Source organism: Pongo abelii, chromosome 19 (genome assembly GCF_028885655.2).
Source record: "Pongo abelii isolate AG06213 chromosome 19, NHGRI_mPonAbe1-v2.0_pri, whole genome shotgun sequence".
Lineage (NCBI taxonomy): Eukaryota > Metazoa > Chordata > Mammalia > Primates > Hominidae > Pongo > Pongo abelii.
In genome coordinates this window covers 93398928-93417054 of record NC_072004.2, presented here as the reverse complement: position 1 = coordinate 93417054, position 18127 = coordinate 93398928, and the positions used below count along the sequence as shown (strand labels likewise).

Genomic DNA, 18127 nt, shown 5'->3' with positions numbered 1-18127 from the left:
TCAGCCTCCCAAATGGCTGGGATTACAGGCATGTGCCACCATGCCCGGCTAATTTTGTATTTTTAGTAGAGACGAGGTTTCTCCATGTTGGTCAGGATGGTCTCAAACTCCCGACCTCGGGTGATCCGCCCACCTCGGCCTTCCAAGTGCTGGGATTACAGGTGTGAGCCACCGCGCCCCGCCCATTTCTTCATATTTATTTCCTGTACACGTTAAGCTCATTTCTAGGTATTTTATAATTTTTTAAAAAATTGATTTTTATGTATTAGATCAAATATCCTGTGGATTGCCTGAATGGTTACTGATGGTATCTAGTCCAGTTACTGACTTATCTATACTGCGTCAAATAATTTTTTAGCTTATCATCTTGGGTTTTCTGCGTATACAATCTGTAAATAACAACCATTTTTTCATGGCTTAATTTCTATTTCCTGTTTTGGTAATCAGAATTCTAAGATTCCTCCTAAGATTCCTGGCACCTGGGGTACACATACCTTCCCCTAGTTAATCAAACATGAACGTAGGTACTATTTGCAGGGACTGTGCAGACGTAATTCAAACCCCAAATCAGTTGACCTTAAGACAGAGAGACTATCCATCCAAGTGGGCCCGATTAACCCTTTAAATTTGGGCTTAGAGGTCAGAGACAGAGGATGTCAGAAGTTCAAAGTATGAGAGATTCAACACAGTCGCTGGATTTTTTTTTTTTGAGACAGAGTCTCGCTCTGTCGCCCAGGCTGGAGTGCAGTGGCGCGATCTCGGCTCACTGCAACCTCTGCCTCCAGGGTTCACACCATTCTCCTGCCTCGGCCTCCCGAGTAGCTGGGACTATAGGCGCCTGTCACCACACCCGGCTAATTTTTTTTTTTTTGTATTTTTAGTAGAGACGGGGTTTCACCGTGTTAGGCAGATGGTCTCGATCTCCTGACTTCATGATCCGCCCGCCTCGGCCTTCCAAAGTGCTGGGATTACAGGCGTGAGCCACCGCGCCTGGCCTCACAGTTGCTGTTTTAAAGATGGAGGCTACAAGGCAAGGAACATAGGTAGCCTAGAGAACAACTCCTCTGACAGCTAGCAAGGAAACAAGGACCAAAAGAACTACGAAGGACTATGAAGTAACACTGATCATGCTTTAAACCTCTTAAGTTTGTGGTAATTTGTTACGCAAAAACAGAAAATGAATGCACCTGTCTTATTTAACTGGCGTAGCTTTAGACAACAACGTTAAAGATTAAATAGTAATGTTGTTAGTAAGTCTTAGGGAATAGTCAGGAGCCAGAAACCATACCAATAACTTGAACAGGATAGAGTTAATATGAAGATTTGTTAACTAGTGAAAGGTGGTTATGTTTTTAGAGGGGTAAAAATAGTTCCTTATGGGGTCCAGAGAGAGCAAATGCAGAAAGCAGATACTTACTATAATAGCTCCAAGCTAAAAGTGTGTGTGTGTGTGTGTGTGTGTGTATGTACATATAAGAAAGAGGCTAAGAACTCAGAGGAAGATCCTTCCACGCAGGACTGGAGAGGGTGTGGCTGCCACAGAACACACAGCTAGAGAGTAGCAGAAAGACCTAGAAGAGGGAACAGGGAAGAGGTGGTCCACAGGAGGGCCCTACTAGGAGGCAGAGAAACTTCCTTGAGGGTACAGGTGGGCTGAGGCTGCTTCACAGGCACCACTGAGGTGAGCACTGCCAGGGCTCTCCTATGCCAGCCTGCTGACTGCTGCACCAAAAGCACACGCACTGGAAGGAGGGAGTGGAGAGATACCCGCTACTTCTTTTTTTTGAGACAGAATCTAGCTCTGACATTTAGGCTGGGGTGCAGTGGTGCAATCACAGCTCACTGCAGCCTCAATCAAGCGATCCTCCCACCTTAGCCTCTGGAGTAGCTGACACTGATGCATGCGCCACCACACGTGGCTTTTTTTTTTTTTTTTTTAAGTATTGACGAGGTCTTACTACGTTGCCCAGTCTGGCCTCAAACTCCTGGGCTCAAGCAATCCTCCTGCCTTGGTTTCCCAAAATGCTGGGATTACAGGCGTGAGCTACCGTGCCTGGCTGGGAAGACCCTTTTCTTCTCTATTCCTCCTTACATTGTGTCTCCAGTGCTTCCACTGGCAAAGCCTAAAGTGAAGCCAGCTCACCAAAGGGAAATGTCTACAGTGCCCAGCTCCTGTATCAAAAGCAGGGCATAAATGGATGCGGATTTACATAAACTGGGAACTGAGCAACAATAAATAACTGGCATAGTCCACCCCTTTGGCTACTTGGCTTCCATATACACCCTCTATATCTGAAGTATCAAAACAACTCTGATTCCACCTAATAACATGCAGCTACCTTCCTATAAATGAACACGTTCTCACCTTCTCCCCAAAATGAGGAACTACACTCCGAACAGACATTGTATTAATCACTGGCTATATTAATTACTCCTTAAAATTCAGTTAACAGTCCCACTAAATATTCTGTTCTCTAAAGATCAAATTGTTTAATTAACTTCCAGTAATTATATATAAAATAAAGGGGAAAAAAGAAAAGTTAATACATATAAACATACAGACACAAGAAAAAATATGCTAAGTTACTACAATCCTTGCTTCTGCACCGGTTATGAAGCCATGGATGGTGTCCCTAACTTTCTTCTTTCACTATGCATCCAACATTTCTTGTGACCTCAATCAGAACCTCAGCCAGTCAGGGTTCTCAACATGACAGGGTGACCTAAACCTTCATTCCTGAAAGATGTGACTCGTCAACAGACCTGCCTTTTCTTGAATACTGCAGTTTTTCATTTTGCCTCTAATATGGTGCAAAGAAGTACTAAGAGATACTCTAGAGAATCCTGAGTTACAAACATCCTCCTCCCTGCCCCCATTGTATAGCATTACCCCATTTTGCCTTAGTAATCAGAATTAAGCACTCTAGTCAGGAGAGTGACCTCTTTTCCTACCTGTTGGTTCAGTGGCATCAACAGTCCCAAATGGGTTATAGCCTCATCTTTCAATTCAATGGAACCTTTCTGTGTCCTCTGGTAGTAACATTCCCTATTGGAAAACAAGAACTCCAAATACCAGCAGAACTCAGTTGCTAGAATGGGAAGCAGAAATTCTAGGGGTGGGTTATAAGGTATAATAACAATGAGAGACTGCTTTCAGGGTTTTACCAGTAAGTATAATATGAAAGTTGGTCTGTGAATTTATGCCATATTCAACAAATATCCTGCTCTCCCTAATTTGTGTATAATAGATGAAATAGGGATACTGAATCTATCTTTTTGTCCTTTTGATTCTGTTGGCTTTTGTCTTTTGAAGCTGTTATTAGGTGCATACATATTTCTTGGTGGATTGACTCATTTTTCATTACAAAATTTCCTTGTTTCTAGGGATGTCTTGCCTTAAAGTCCATTTTGTCTGTTACTACTTAAATTAACCATCTTACTACTTGTTTTGAACTTGTCCCTCCTTTTTTTTGAGATTAAATCTTGCTCTGTCACCCAGGCTGGAGTGCAGTGGCACAATCTCGGCTCACTGCAATCTCTGCCTCCTAGATTTAAACAATTCTCCTGCCTTAGCCTCCCGAGTAGCTGGGACTACAGGCATGTGCCACCACATCTGGCTAATTTCTTATTTTTAGTAGGGATGGGGTTTCACCATGTTGGCCAGGCTGGTCTTGGACTCCTGACCTCAGGTGATCTGCCTGCCTTAGTCTCCCATAGTGCTGGGACTACAGGCATGAGCCACCGTGCCTGGCCTTATTCCTCCTATTCTATGTTCCTTTTTTCTTTTTTGTCTTTTTTTGGACAGTAAGTGGTTTTTATTATTTTATTTCCTTTCTCCTTCTCTATTAGCTTGGTAGCTATAAATTTTCTTTCTATCCTTTTAGTAGTTACTCTAATCAACTCAAGATCTATGAAAGAATTATGTCCTGCAGAAAACATTCTGAGTGACTATTTTTTTTTTCAGTTCTTACAAGGCATTCTAAATGTAAAGAAGTTAATTCATAATATATAATCGATGCCTTAGCACAGATGTCTTAGTTCTGGCTGCTACTAACAAAAATACCATAGACCGGGTGGCTCACACAACAAACATTTATTTCTCATAGTTCTAGAGGCTGGGTTCTACAGACCCTCCAAGACCAGGGTGCCATCATGGTCAAGTTCTGGCGGAGACCCTCTTCCTGGCTTGCAGATGGCATTCTTCTTGCTGTGTCCCCATATGGCAGAGAGTAGAAAGCAAGAACTCTGTGTCTCTAATCCCATTTGTGAGGGTTCCATCTTCATGAACTAAATACCTCCCAAAGGCCCCACTTCCTAACACCATCACGCTGGAGATTAGAATTTCAACATACAAATCTTTGGGGAACACATACACTCAGTCCACAACACCTAGGGGTTGTCAAATCTCTTCTATCAAGGGCTAGACAATAAATTTAAGCTTTGTGGACCACAATGTCTCTGTAGCAGCTACTCAACTCTGGTGGTGCAACATGAATCCAGCCATAGACAATATGTAAACTAATGGGCATGGTGGTGTTCCACCAATAAAACATTATTTACTAAAAGAGTTGGCAGGCCAGATTTGACCCACAGGTTGAAGTTTGCTGTCTTTGAACATTATGATGTGATTCTCTCACCAAATGTGATTGAGAAGGACTACCCTAGATATTACTATCTCTGACTCATTAAAATCTAATATAAATTACAAAGACCTGAGGACATTTAAACTATATTTATCTTTGTAATACTGTGAAATATATATTTGGTCTTCGATCCTGCTTCCTGGCATATAATTCCTAAAATCCTTCCAAACTCCAAAGTAATGTCTTTTTGTATGCTAATGAGTTGACTGATAGCTGGCAGCCTCTTGGTAGCTTCAGGATGGGGGCTGGTCTCCATAAACACCAAGGCAGGATTAGAAGGTTAAGACTTTCAGCCCTACCCTCCAATCTCCAGGGAGGGTAGAGGGGCTGAAGGTTAAGTTGATCACCAGTGGCCAATGGCTTAATCAATGATGCCTTCATAATGAAGTTCTCATAAAAACCCAAAAGGGGCTAGGAGCAGTGGCTCCCAAAGTGTAATCCCAGCACTTTGGGAGGCCAAGGTGGGACTAGTTTGGCCAACACAGTGGGAACCCACTTCTACAAAATTTTTTAAAAAAAATTAGCCTAGCATGATGGTACGTGCCTGGAGTCCCAGCTACTCAGGAGGCTGACATGGGAGGATGGCTTGAGTCCAGGAGGTTGAGGCTGCAGTGAGCCATAACTGCACCACTGCACTCCAGCCTGGGCAATAGAGTGAGACAGCCTCAAAAAACCAAAAAACAAAACAAAACAAACCCAAAAGGATTGGGTTTGGAGAGCTTCCAAATGCCCGAGCAAATGGAGATGCTAGGAGGACGGTGCAACAGAGAGGGCACGGAAGCACCCACCCCCCATACCTTGTTCTAGGCATTTCTTCATCTGTTTCCTTCATAATATCCTTTGTAATAACCTGGTAAACGTAATTATTTCCCTGAGTTCTGTGAGCCACTCTAGCAAATTAACTGAACTCAAAGAGGGGTAGTGGGAATCCCAACTTGAAGCTAGTGGGTCAGAAGTTCTGGAGGCCTAGACTTGCAACTGGTGTCTCAAGGAGGGACAGTCTTGAAGACTGAGTCTTCAACCTGTGAGATCTGAGTTATCTCCAGGTAGATAATGTTAAAATGAAATTGGAGGGTACCCACCTGATATCCACAGCAGAACTCCTTGTTTGATGTGTGAGAAGAAACCCTCACATATTTGCTCACAGATCCAGCTGGTGTCCACTGCAGAACTGACTGCTTGCTTGGCACGTGGGGAGAAATCCACACATTTGGTCAAAGAAGTCCTGTGTGATGATCACTGTTGGAGAGTGAGAGCCGAGGAAAAATAACCTGTTTTTCCCCCATCAGAACTCTCTTCCAGCTTTCTGTGTTGCTGTTGCCATATATTATTTTTACTTTAAAATTTTTTAAATTCCAGGTACATGTGCAGGATGTGCAGGTTTGTTACATACGTAAACGTGTGCCATGGTGGTTTACTGCACCTATCAATATTTTTACAGTTTTCACAGTTCACATTACTTTAGCTGTATTCGTCTATCTATCCTTTCCAGTGCTCTTTACTCCTTCCTGCATCTCCACGCTTCCAGCTGGGATAATTTTCCTTTTACCTGAAGAACTTTCTTAGAGTACCTCTAGTGTAGATCTGCTGGTGATGAATTCTAATTTTTGTCTGTCTGAAGATGTCTACATTCACTTCATTTTTGAAAGATATTTTTGCTTCATACAGATTTCTAGGTTGGCAGTTATTTTCTTACAACACTTTGAAGATATCATTCCACTGTATTTTCATTTCCATTTCTTCACAAAGTAGACTGTCAGTCTTTATTGCTACTCCTTTGAAGGTAATGTATCTTTTTCCTCCTTTGGCTGATTTTAAGATTTTCTTTGTTTTGGCAATTTTTCCTCTCTTTTCCCTTTATTTTTGTTTTTTGGTATTGATTCTGCTTAGAGCTACAGTGATTCTCAAATATGCAAGTTTGTATTAGTTTTGGAAGATTCTCAAGTCATTATGTCTTTTACTATTGCCTCTGACCTATTCTTTCTCCTCTCCTGAGATTCTAATTGTAAGTATTTTAGACTTTTAACAGTGTCCCATTTGTCTCTTGCAAATTTTTCTTTTTCTTTTCATTTTCCATCCTTTTGTCTCTCTGTGCTTTGGTATGGATATTGTCTTCTGATCTATCTTCTAGTTTACTAATTTTTTCTTCAGCTAAGAATACCATTAAACCCTCCTGTTTAATTCCTAATTTGAGTTACTGTACTTTTAAAAGTTCTTTTTAATTTTTAATTGATGCATAACAGATACACCTACTCTCAGGATTCATGTGATAATTTAGTACATTCATATGATTTGTAAGGATCAAATCAGTGTAATTGGGATATCCATCACCTTAAATGTCTTTATGTTAAAAAATTCAAATTCTTCTCTTCTAGCTATTTTAAAACATACAAAAGATTATTGTAAACTATTGTCACCCTATATTGCACTTTTCAATTCCAGAATTTCCACTTAACTTTTTTAATAGTGTCCAGTTCTTTCTGAAATCCTCCATTTGTCACTTAATTTACTAAACATATTTATCAACATTACCTTAAGGTCCATGTCTGATAACCCTAATATCTGGATCTCCTGTGGGTAACCTTATCACCTGTCTTTTTATATGCTTAGTTTTTGACTGAATGTTCATCTTGCATGCACAAAATTCTGGAGATAAGCTGAGGCTGTGAATGTTACCTTCCTCTAGAGAGGATTTAGTTTTGCTTCTGACAAGCATTTAAGAGCAAGGGTGAATCACTTTAATCTATTTCAGCCAATTCAAAACTAAGTTTTTGTTGTTTTGTGACGGCTGGATTTCAGGAAAATTTTTAGGTTCACCATACACCTAGGGTAAAAAGTTGGGGTTTTTAAGGGGTAAGAGGGGTGGTTCCAACCAAAAGCCTGGGATGTTTACCAGGGTCTGTCATCCCTGAACTCCCGTTTTTGTGACCCCAGCCTCCGACATCTATTGAAAACTCTGCTTAGCTGCTCAACCTCAGCTTTTTGTTCAGGTTTTCAGTCCTAGCACTGAAGCTGGCAAATGCTTCTGAGGGGTCATGTGGCACCAAATGTTTATTCTGCCTCTTTAGACCTCCCTTCTCTCTGGGATCTTGGCCTCAAAGTCTTCAATGTCCTAGTAGTTTCTAATACCTTCAAACAGTTGCTTTTTATTATTTGCCTAAGCATTTTAGTTCCTGGTAGCAGGGTTGGTCTGACACTGGCTAGTCTGTCTTAGCCAGAAGCAGACATCCAAAATAATACTGAGTTTTACTATATGACCTTACAGGTAGCAAGTGAGATAATCTTATGAATTTACTTCCTTGATCCACCACTGTGGAGGAATATTAGTAGAGTTCTTTGCATTCTAAAGATAAGCCTTACTTCTACTCTTCTATTGTTTTAATATGCTGTTGCATTTGTCTCAAATTCTCTTTAGAAAGAGGTTTTAGGCCGGGCGCGGTGGCTCACGCCTGTAATCCCAGCACTTTGGGAGGCCCAGGCAGGCGGATCACGAGGTCAGGAGATCGAGACCATCCTGGCTAACACGGTGAAATGCCGTCTCTACTAAAAAAATGCAAAAAATTAGCCGGGCATGGTGGCAGGCGCTTGTAGTCCCAGTTACTCGGGAGGCTGAGGCAGAAGAATGGTGTGAACCCGGGAGGCAGAGCTTGCAGTGAGCTGAGATTGCGTCACTGCACTCCAGCCTAGGCGACAGAGCGACACTCTGTCTCAAAAAAAAAAAAAAAAAAAAAAAAAAAGAGGTTTTAAAGAAAAAATACTGATACTGATGAATTACACTTTCTGGTAAATTATTTTAAGAGTCTCACATACACTTATGTGACAAAAATCTAAAGTTAGATATTTGCCTATCATTTTTTGTGTCTTTGGTATGTTAGCTTCATAAAATAAACTGGAAAGCTGTCCCTCTTTTTTAAGTTCTTAGGCAATTTACATAGTAAATATTAAAAGCATGAAAAGGTGAAAAGCAGAAACTTTTTGGAGATAATTCTTTTATAATTAAAATTTCTTTCTTGTTTTATTTAGGTTTTCTGAATTCTCAAAGGGATCTGGGACTACTTAAAAGATCCTATCCTAGCACACAGCTAGGGCTTAATAAATGCTGGTTTCCTTCTGAGCTAAAAAGTTGTCTTTTTGTTTTGCAACATATCATAAAAAATATCTACCACTTCAGAGACAAGGAGTTCCTTTTCATAACCCAAAGCTTTAAAACTACTGGAGATTAGGGGTCTAGCAAAGATACTAGTGGAAGTGAAAATGATACATTAATGCTCTTCATATTTTCCCCATCACTCCTATCTCATCAAACTTTGAAGAGAAAATTGATACCAGCAGAAGTCAATATAGAAATCTACTACATATGAAGATTTATTCAATTAATCAAGCTCTATTTACTAAATGCATATGTATAAATCAATATACATAGCTAAGTTTTATGAAAAGATAAACTAAACATGAATCCTACCTTCAAGGAGTTTATAATCTAGTAGGAGAAAGAAAACGTATCTATAGTAATCATTATAAAGGTTAGAAAGTCTAAGTACCATAAAATAGATACCATCTGGAAACATTTATCATATAATGATTAATACAATTTGTACACAAGTAGCAACATGTTAAGCATTCTATTTTTTTCCTCTTTAACATACCTGTAAAATGAAGGGGAAACCAAGTTTTTTTTTTTTTTTTTTTTTTTCCTGAGATGGAATCTTGCTCTTGTCGCCTGAGCTGGAGTGCAATGGTGCAATCTTGGCTCACTGCAACCTCCACCACCTGGATTCAAGCAATTCTCCTGCCTCAGCCTCCCGAGTAGCTGGGATTATAAGCACCTGCGACCACGCCCAGCTAATTTTTGTATTTTTAGTAGAGATGGGGTTTCACCATATTGGTTAGGCTGATCTCTAACTCCTGACCTCAGGTGATCCACCTGCCTTGGCGTCCCAAAGTGCTGGGATTACAGGCATGAGCCACCGTATCCAGCCCCAAGTTTTATATATGAAGTGACTTAGTGACTATATATTGCTTAGGTATCTGATCTTACCAAATAAAGTTTTACCTGAATAGCTGACTTCAGCGATGAAGAATCCAACATCACATTAAGGTAATACCACAGGAGACAAATTTATAAGCATTTCTGGAACTCTAACTGGGGCTACTGTGTGTGAAATACAGTAAACTGAACTGACAATCTGATCATCACAAGAACAAATCCTAATAGTCTTCACAAAGAATATGAATTCAATCTCTATCCCACATCTTTTGCTCAATTTTATACACTAGCATTTGTAGATGTTTTCAGGGCAAAACAACCTCCCTCGCCCACCTTGCAAAACATACCAAAGTGATTACTATAGTCATGTCTATGATATGGTTAAATTTGACTCACTTCTTTGAAATTACAGAAACGTACACACAAATATGTAATTACAGAGCAAATGTGTGATAGTGAGAAATAGACTACGCAGGGCTGAATATAAGGAAGATAACATGAGCCTACAATGTGAGAAACTTACACACTATCTCATTTAATTCTTACAATAATCCTGTAATAGTATATACTATTATTCATTTCTTCTAGCTGAGCAAAGGCTCACCGAAAGTAAAAATTAAACCCAAAGTCACCTAGCTAATAAGTGGCATTCCTAGAAATCTAGCCCAGAGTTGACAACTCACTCTTAAGACCATGATCAGGTGAGAAAGTTTTATAACACCATGGAATGAGAAAAATAAAGACGAACTACATTTTTCATAAAGATGCATTTATTCAATTTATAGGATTCTCCTATAAGATGGTATCCTTTCCACTTCTTTGCATGAGAATGTCCTTTATTTTATAAAGTAATGATAGAAGTATATCGTGGTAGTTTTTATTCAAGTCTTGTGTGGCAAGAGTAAAAGATGGCAACCGTAAATCAGCTTCCATTTTTGTTGTTGAACCTTTCCTCTTACATGATGTCCCAAAGTCTCATAATCACAACGCTATTTCATATTTTCAAAAGACCAGATTTGACCCAAAAAAGAAAAAGGTTTGATTAAATAATAGTTCAGAAATGATTACCTTCCTACAAGAATGACAAATATTTTTAAAACTGCTATGTGTAGCTGCCTTTATAGGCAAAATTATAAGGGAGGTCTCCCCATTCCCTCCACAACCATCTTTCCACTGGTTGCCCAGTTTTAACAATTTGGCTTCTTTCTCCCTCCAGCACACTGCATCTGCCCTCCCACCAGCACATTTCAACATTCAGCCTCAGTGGATATGCTCACTATCTTGACTGTGGCTGTAGTTTCACAGATGTAGATGTATATCAACATTTACTGAATGTTATACTTTAAATATGTGCAGTTTAATGTATATCAGAAAAAAACCTTAATACAGATGCTAAAAAGATAACCTCCCAAGGTAATAATGTATTTGATTCGTTTGATGTAATTATGATTTTCACCACCTGAAGGTGTTCACACCTGTTTTCATGGCCACCAGCAAAAGATGCATGGAAGAATTTTTTTTTTCCCCCATACATGAGACTTCGAGAAATTTCTTTTCTCATCCTCCTCAGTATCATATTTAAGTTTTCTCAACTGAATGTTTCTTTTTTAATCTGGCTTATTTAATTTCTTTCTTTGATTACTAGAAAGATACATTTTAAAGATGTTTGTTTACAAATTTGTTTTGCAAATTGTTTTTTCCCTTGCTCATTTACCTATGGCAAAAGGCATGGAATTAGTTTTCTGCAAAACCTGGGTCTGAACCCAGGACTACCTGATCTTGGGCAAGTCACACTGCCTCTTTAGGTCTCTGTTTTCTCCTGGGTAAGCTCTACAGAACTGTGAATTTTGAACAGACTCAATGAGTTAAGATTTGTTCTTGGAAACAAAGCAGACAAACAAGACATAATACCTGTTAATAGCACTGTTGTTGCTAATCTATTTTCACCCTGACTACACACAACATTGAATAACAATGGTAATATAAACCCAAAACGAAATGAACCAAAAATATACACAAGCAGGGTGCAGTGGCACGTGCCTGCAGTCCCAGCTACTCTTGAGGTTAAGGTGGGAGGATCTCTCAAGCCCAAGAGTTCAAGGGCAGCCTGGGCAACACAGCAAGACTCCATCTCTCCCTCTTACTTTTTTTTGGGGGGGGGGGCGGTAATGAAAGAGGGGACATGACTGCTGATTTTACAGCAATTGAGGTAGGTACCATAAACAACTTTATGCCAACAAAAGATGATTTAGATGAAAGTACAAATTCCTAGGAATAGACAAATTAACAAAATCAATGCAGGAAAAATGGAAAATTTGAATGGACATATAGCAAGAAATCTCATGTGTTTATCAGCTATTTGTTTATCTTTTTTGGTGACGTATGTATTGAAATCCTTCGCCCATTTTAAAATTGGGTACTTTGTCTTCTTATTATTAAGTTATGAGAGCTCTTTATATATTCTGAATACAAGTCCCTTACTAGCTTTATGATTTGCAAATATTTTCCTTCAGCCTGTTTTATCTTTTCACATTCTCTGTTTTACCTTCATTCGCTTTCTTTTTCTTGCTCTCTCCCCCCTCCCCCTCCCTCCCTCCCTCTCTCCAGGTCTTTTTGCATTTCTGCATAAATTATAGAATCGGCTTGTCAATGTACAAAAAAACAACAACAAAAAAAAAGCCTTCTGGGATTTTGATAGAGATGCATCAAATCTACAGATCAATCTAGGTAGAGTGCCAGGTTAACAATATTGTGTTTTCCCATCCATCAACACAGAATGTCTCTCCAATTATTTGGATCCTCTTTAATTTCTCTCAGCAATGTTTTTGCAGTTTTGGTGTAAACATCTTCACTTCTTTTGTAAATTTATTCCCCAGGATTTAGTTGCTTTTGATGTTATAGTGAATGAGTTTTCTTAATTTCATTTTCAAATTGTTTACTGCTGGCATCAAGAAACACAAATGCAAACACTGGTCTTGTAAGCTGTGACCTTACTAAACTTATTTACTAGTTCAACTAACCTTTCTTGTGGATTCCTAAGGATTTTCTATACACAGGATTATGTCATCTGTGGATAAGGACAGTTTCACTTCTTCCTTTCTAATCCAGGTGCCTTTTATTACTTTCCCTTACCTGACTACATAGGCTAGAAGCTCTAGATCAATGCTGAATAGAACTGAACTGATATTCTTTTTTTCCCAGTTTTGGAGAGAAAGCATTCAGTCATTCACTCTTCCGTATAATATTACTGTGTTTTGTATGGTTTTTCATATATGCGCTTTTTATCAAGTTGAAGCAGCCCTCTTTTATACCTAATTTGCTGAAAGCTTTTCTCATGAAAGAATGTTAAATTTTGTCAAATGCTTTTTCTGCATTTACTGAGATGATCATGTGGTTTTGTTCTTCATCTATTAATATGGTGTATTGGCCAAGCGTAGTGGCTCACGCCTGTAATCCCAGCACTTTAGGAGTTGAGACGGGTGGATCACCTGAAGTCAGGAGTTCAAGACCAGCCTGGCCAACATAGTGAAACCCCGTCTCTACTAAAAATACAAAAAATTAGCCGGGTGTGATGGCGGGTGCCTGTAATCCCAGCTACTCGGGAGGCTGAGGCAGGAGAATCGCTTGAACCTCGGAGGCGGAGGTTGTGGTGAGCCGAGATCATGCCACTGCACTACAGCCTGAGAGACAGTGCAAGACTCCATCTCAAAAAAAAAATAAATAATTTATGATGTTATTATTTATGATGTTATTGGCTCTGGCATCCTGGTAACATTGCCCTCACTGGATCAGCTGGTAAATGTACCTTCCTCTTTTAATTTCTGGAAATGTTTGTGAAGGCCTGGTATTAGTTCTATGTTTGACAGAATTCACCAGTGAAGACAGAATAACCTGGATTTTCTTTGTGAGAAGATTTTAAATTACTAATTCAATTTATTGCTATATGTCCATTCAAATTTTCCATTTTTCCTGCATCAATTTTTGTTAATTTGTCTATTCCTAGGAATTTGTACTTTCATCTAAATCATCTTTTGTTGGCATAAAGTTGTTTATGGTACCTACCTCAATTCCTGTAAAATCAGCAGTCATGTCCCCTCTTTCATTCTTTTTTTTTTTTTTTTTTTGAGACGGAGTCTTGCTCTGTCTTCCAGGCTGGAGTGCAGTGGCACCATCTGGGCTCACTGCAACCTCCGCCTCCCAAGTTCAAGCAATTCTCCTGCCTCAGCCTCCAGAGTAGCTGGGATTACAGGTACCTGCCATCATGCCCAGCTCATCTTTGTATTTTTGTAGAGACGGGGTTTCACCATGTTGGCCAGGCTGGTCTTGAACTCCTGACTTCAGGTGATCCACCTCGGCCTCCCAAAGTGATGGGATTTCAGGAGCGAGCCACCGCGCCTGGCCCTCCCTTTCATTCTTGATTTTAGTAACTTGTGTCTCCCCTAGTTTTCTCTTGGTCAGTCTATCTATGGGTTTGTCAATTTTGTTGATCTTTGCAATTATCCAGCTTCTGGTTTTACTGATCTTCTCTATTGTTTTTATGTTTCTATTTCCTTGGTTTCCACTCTAATCTCTACTTTTTTTTGTTTGTTTGCCATCGGTTTAGTTTGTTCTCTCTAGATTCAGAAGGTAGAAGCTTAAGTGACTGATCTGTGATCTTTCTCCTTTTCTAATACATATTTAATACATTTAAAGCTATGCATTTCTCTCCTAGTACAGTTTAGTTGCATCACATCAATTTTGACATGTTCTGTTTTGTTTTTTTTTAACTTATTTAAAAATATCTTCTAATTTTCCCTTGTGAGCTCTTCTTTAACCTATGGGTTATTCAGAAATCTCTTACTTAATTTCTGATGGACCATACATGGAGTGAAAGAGGGAAGTCAATGGGGACTCCAAAGTTTTTGAGTGGAGCAACTGGAAGGATGGCAGTGCTTTTCAGCAAGTGGGAAGGAATGCAAGCAGAGCAGATTTTAATCTCTGGAAATGTTTGTGAAAGCTCGATATTAGTTCTATGTTTGACAGAATTCATCAGTGAAGACAAAATAACCTCCTGAGGTTATTTTGGGGCAAGAACAGGGGTGCAGTTCTGGATCTGTTCAGTGGAAATGCCCATTAAAAAGCCATCGAGATGTGGAACAGGCAACTGGATATGCAAATATTGAGTCTGGGGAGCAGTCTAGGCTGGTGTCTTCAGTGTATATGTGGTATTTAATGTCACAGGACTGAATGAGATGACCAAAGGAGTGAATAGAGAAGAGAAAGTTTATCATGAGAGGAGTCAGAGAAGGGTTCATAAAGGAGACTGGTTTGATGTTAGCTATTTTAGGAAATTTAGAATTTGATCTGGCAAAGACAGAAACCAATTCAAGCACTTTATCACCCAAGGTGTGAAATAAATGTTATTACAAAACACCTGTAATTAATGCATGTGTTAATGATACCACTAATAGATTAATTTAGAGAACAAATTCCAGAGACTTGGGTCTCAGATAGACATTTTACAATATGGATATGTGAGGCTTATTTCATATATCTTTACTAAAATTATAACATCTTTAAATTGCCCGTGTTACTAAAACAAGAATTTTATACCCCCCACCTACTTTTCTCTTTTCTTTTCTTTTTTTTTTTTTTTTTTGAGACAAGGTATATCACCCATGCTGAAGTGTAGTGGCAGGATCATAGCTCACTGTAACCTTGAACTCCACAGCTCAAGTGATCCTCCCACCCCAGCCTCCTGAGTAGCTAGGACTACAGATATGTGCCACCATGCTCAGCTAATTTTTTCATGTTTTAAAAGACAAGGGTCTTGCTGTGTTGCCCAGGCTAGGCCAACTACCTGCTTTTATCTATACCAGGGGTGTACAATCTTTTGACTTCCCTGGGCCACATTGGAAGAAGAAGAATTGTCTTGGGCCACACATAAAATACACTAACATTAATAACTGATGAGCTTAAACACATACATACACACACACACACACAAATCTCATAGTATTTTAAGAAAGTTTACGGATTTGTTTTGGGCCGCATTCAAAGCTATCCCAGGCTGCAGGTTGGGCAAGCTTGGTCTACACCCATATGACTCTATACCAATCTCAGTCATTTAACATATATCTCTCCTGAAAATTGTGATATCAAAGTAAAGCAGCAGCCAGGTGAGGTCGCTCACACTTGCAATCCCAGCAACATAGGAAGACCCTGTCTTTACAAAAACAATTTTAAAAATTAGCCAGGCATGATAGTGCATGCCTGTGGTCCCAGCTACTTAGGAAGCTGAAGTGGGAGGACTGCTTGAGCCTGAGAGGTTGAGGCTGCAATGAGCTGTGACTGTACCACTGCATTCCAGCCTGGGCAACAGAGCGAGAACCTGTCTCAAAAAGAACCAAGAAACAAAACAAAATGCAAAGAAATAAAATTGTTATCCTTCCAACTAGAAAGCCAAATAATGAAATACGCTTATCCCAAACCTGGTATCTGAATCTGTTTACAAGTCTTGAAGGGTTTACAACACTCCATTCCTTCAAACTTTTTGTGTTGAAGAACCAGAAGAAAGATATAATGCAGAAGAAAAATGGGTCAAGTGAGGGAAATTGCTTTCCAACTGAGATTTGAGATTGAATAGGAAGTAGCTGAATTAAATGGAAGAAAGACAGTTATCATCCATTCATATGCTGCTCTTATATGAGTTATCAAAGGCGGCTTACTTCTAGCTTACCCCATTAACTAAAGCATTCTAGTTTCAACGTGACACATTTTTTTTCAGAACTGTTTTCTCACCTTTTATAATTTAGATAAAAACTAGAGTCCCTTTAAGTGGGCTTAATTTTTTCAGTAATGTTAATTTTCAAATAGTGCTCCAAGGAAAATTTGCTGCTACGGCAGGAAAAATAAAGGAATCCGTGAGATCTCTGCTTGTCTCCCAGGCACACTCCTGCCTACACTGCATTCTAGATGCCAGAGTTAGAAATCAGAGAGAAAAGAACATCAGGCTTTTCAAATATAAATAACGATTCTTATAAACACATAAACGTTAGTTTTCTCTTAATAGGTCAGATGCCACAGATCAAATTTGAGGTCCCAATATCTCTCAGATTTTTAAAGATAATGGAAATTGCCGGGCGTGGTGGCTCACGCCTGTAATCCCAGCACTTTGGGAGGCTGAGGCGGGTGGATCACCTGAGATCAGGAGTTGAGACCACCCTGGCCAACATGGTGAAACCCTGTCTCTACTAAAAATACAAAAATTAGCGAGGCATGGTGGCAGGCACCTGTAATCCCAGATACTTGGGAGGCTGAGGCAGGAGAATCGCTTGAACCCAGGAGGCAGAGGTTGCAGTGAGCCGAGATTGCGCCGCGGCGCTCCAGCCTGGTGACAGCGAGACTCCGCCTCAAAAAAAAAAAAATTTATTAAAGATAATGGAAATTGTACTACCTCAGTCAGTCTGAATGAGGTAGTGCAATAGAGCGGTGAGGAGCACAGCCACTGGAATTAGGTGACCTGGCTTCTTCAGAGTGCCTCAGTGTTCTCCTCTTATTAAGGAGGATAAATGAAATAACATATTAAGCGCTCTGTACTTGGCACATGATAAGCACTCAATAAACTGCTAGTATGAAGTTTAGAATCCTTTCACCAGCTGTGGACTGGTATCTCAACGACAGTCTTAGCGTCACAACAATACACAGAATGAAAGAATGCTGTGTTCACCCTATTGCCTCAAACCAGGTCTCTCTCTACTCCCAACTCTGAAGTGCAGTTTCAGGAGGGCAAGTGGAAAAACAGGGGGGAAAGGTTGTGGGAAAGACATAAAGAGTAAGAGAAACTAATGAGAACTTTTGTGAGCGTTCCTAAAGGCTGAATTTTGAAACTCACGTTCACCAATTTAAGATTTAGTTGGAAAATCACAAGTTAAAGAGAATAAACCATTTTCTGAAGACTTAAGATCTACCTAATCAAAATTCTGCCATCCAAGGCTAAATAGGCACGTGTATAAGCTATTTAAATAACTACATCTCGGGCCGGGCACAGTGGCTCACGCCTGTAATCCCAGCACTTTGGGAGGCTGAGGTGGGCGGATCACCTGAGGTCAGGAGATAAGAGACCATCCTGGCCAACATGGTGAAACCCTGTCTCTACTAAAAATACAAAAATTAGCTGGGTGTGGTGGCATGCGCCTGTAGTCCCAGTTACTTGGGAGGCTGAGGCAGAAGAATCACTTGAACCCAGGAGGTGGAGGTTGCAGTGAGCTGACATCACGCTACTGCACTCTAGTCTGGGTGACAGAACAAGACTACGTCTCAAACAACAACAACAACAAAAACCACAACCACCACCCACTACATCTCAGCCAGGCGCGGTGGCTCACACCTGTAATCCCAGTGCTTTGGGAGGCCGACGTGGGCGAATCACGAGGTCAGGAGTTTGAGACCAGCCTGGCCAACATGGTGAGACCCCATCTCTGCTAAAAATACAAAAAATTAGCTGGGTGTGGTGGCA

At 40.0% G+C, this 18127-nt stretch overlaps 1 protein-coding gene across 5 annotated transcripts in view; it reads right to left on the bottom strand.

Annotated features, from left to right (window-relative positions):
• Positions 1-18127, bottom strand: part of TNRC6C (trinucleotide repeat containing adaptor 6C) — a 150204-nt gene that overhangs the window by 123027 nt on the left and 9050 nt on the right. Inside the window, exons 1-2 of one of the 5 annotated variants that reach the window (XM_054535784.2) lie at positions 5726-8347; positions 2953-3046 (exon numbers count right to left, since the gene is read on the bottom strand). The exons of 2 other annotated variants lie outside the window; for them this stretch is intronic. The gene's annotated coding sequence lies outside the window, so the exon portion shown is untranslated. 2 more of the 5 variants (XM_054535786.2, XM_063718294.1) reach the window with 2 other exon arrangements.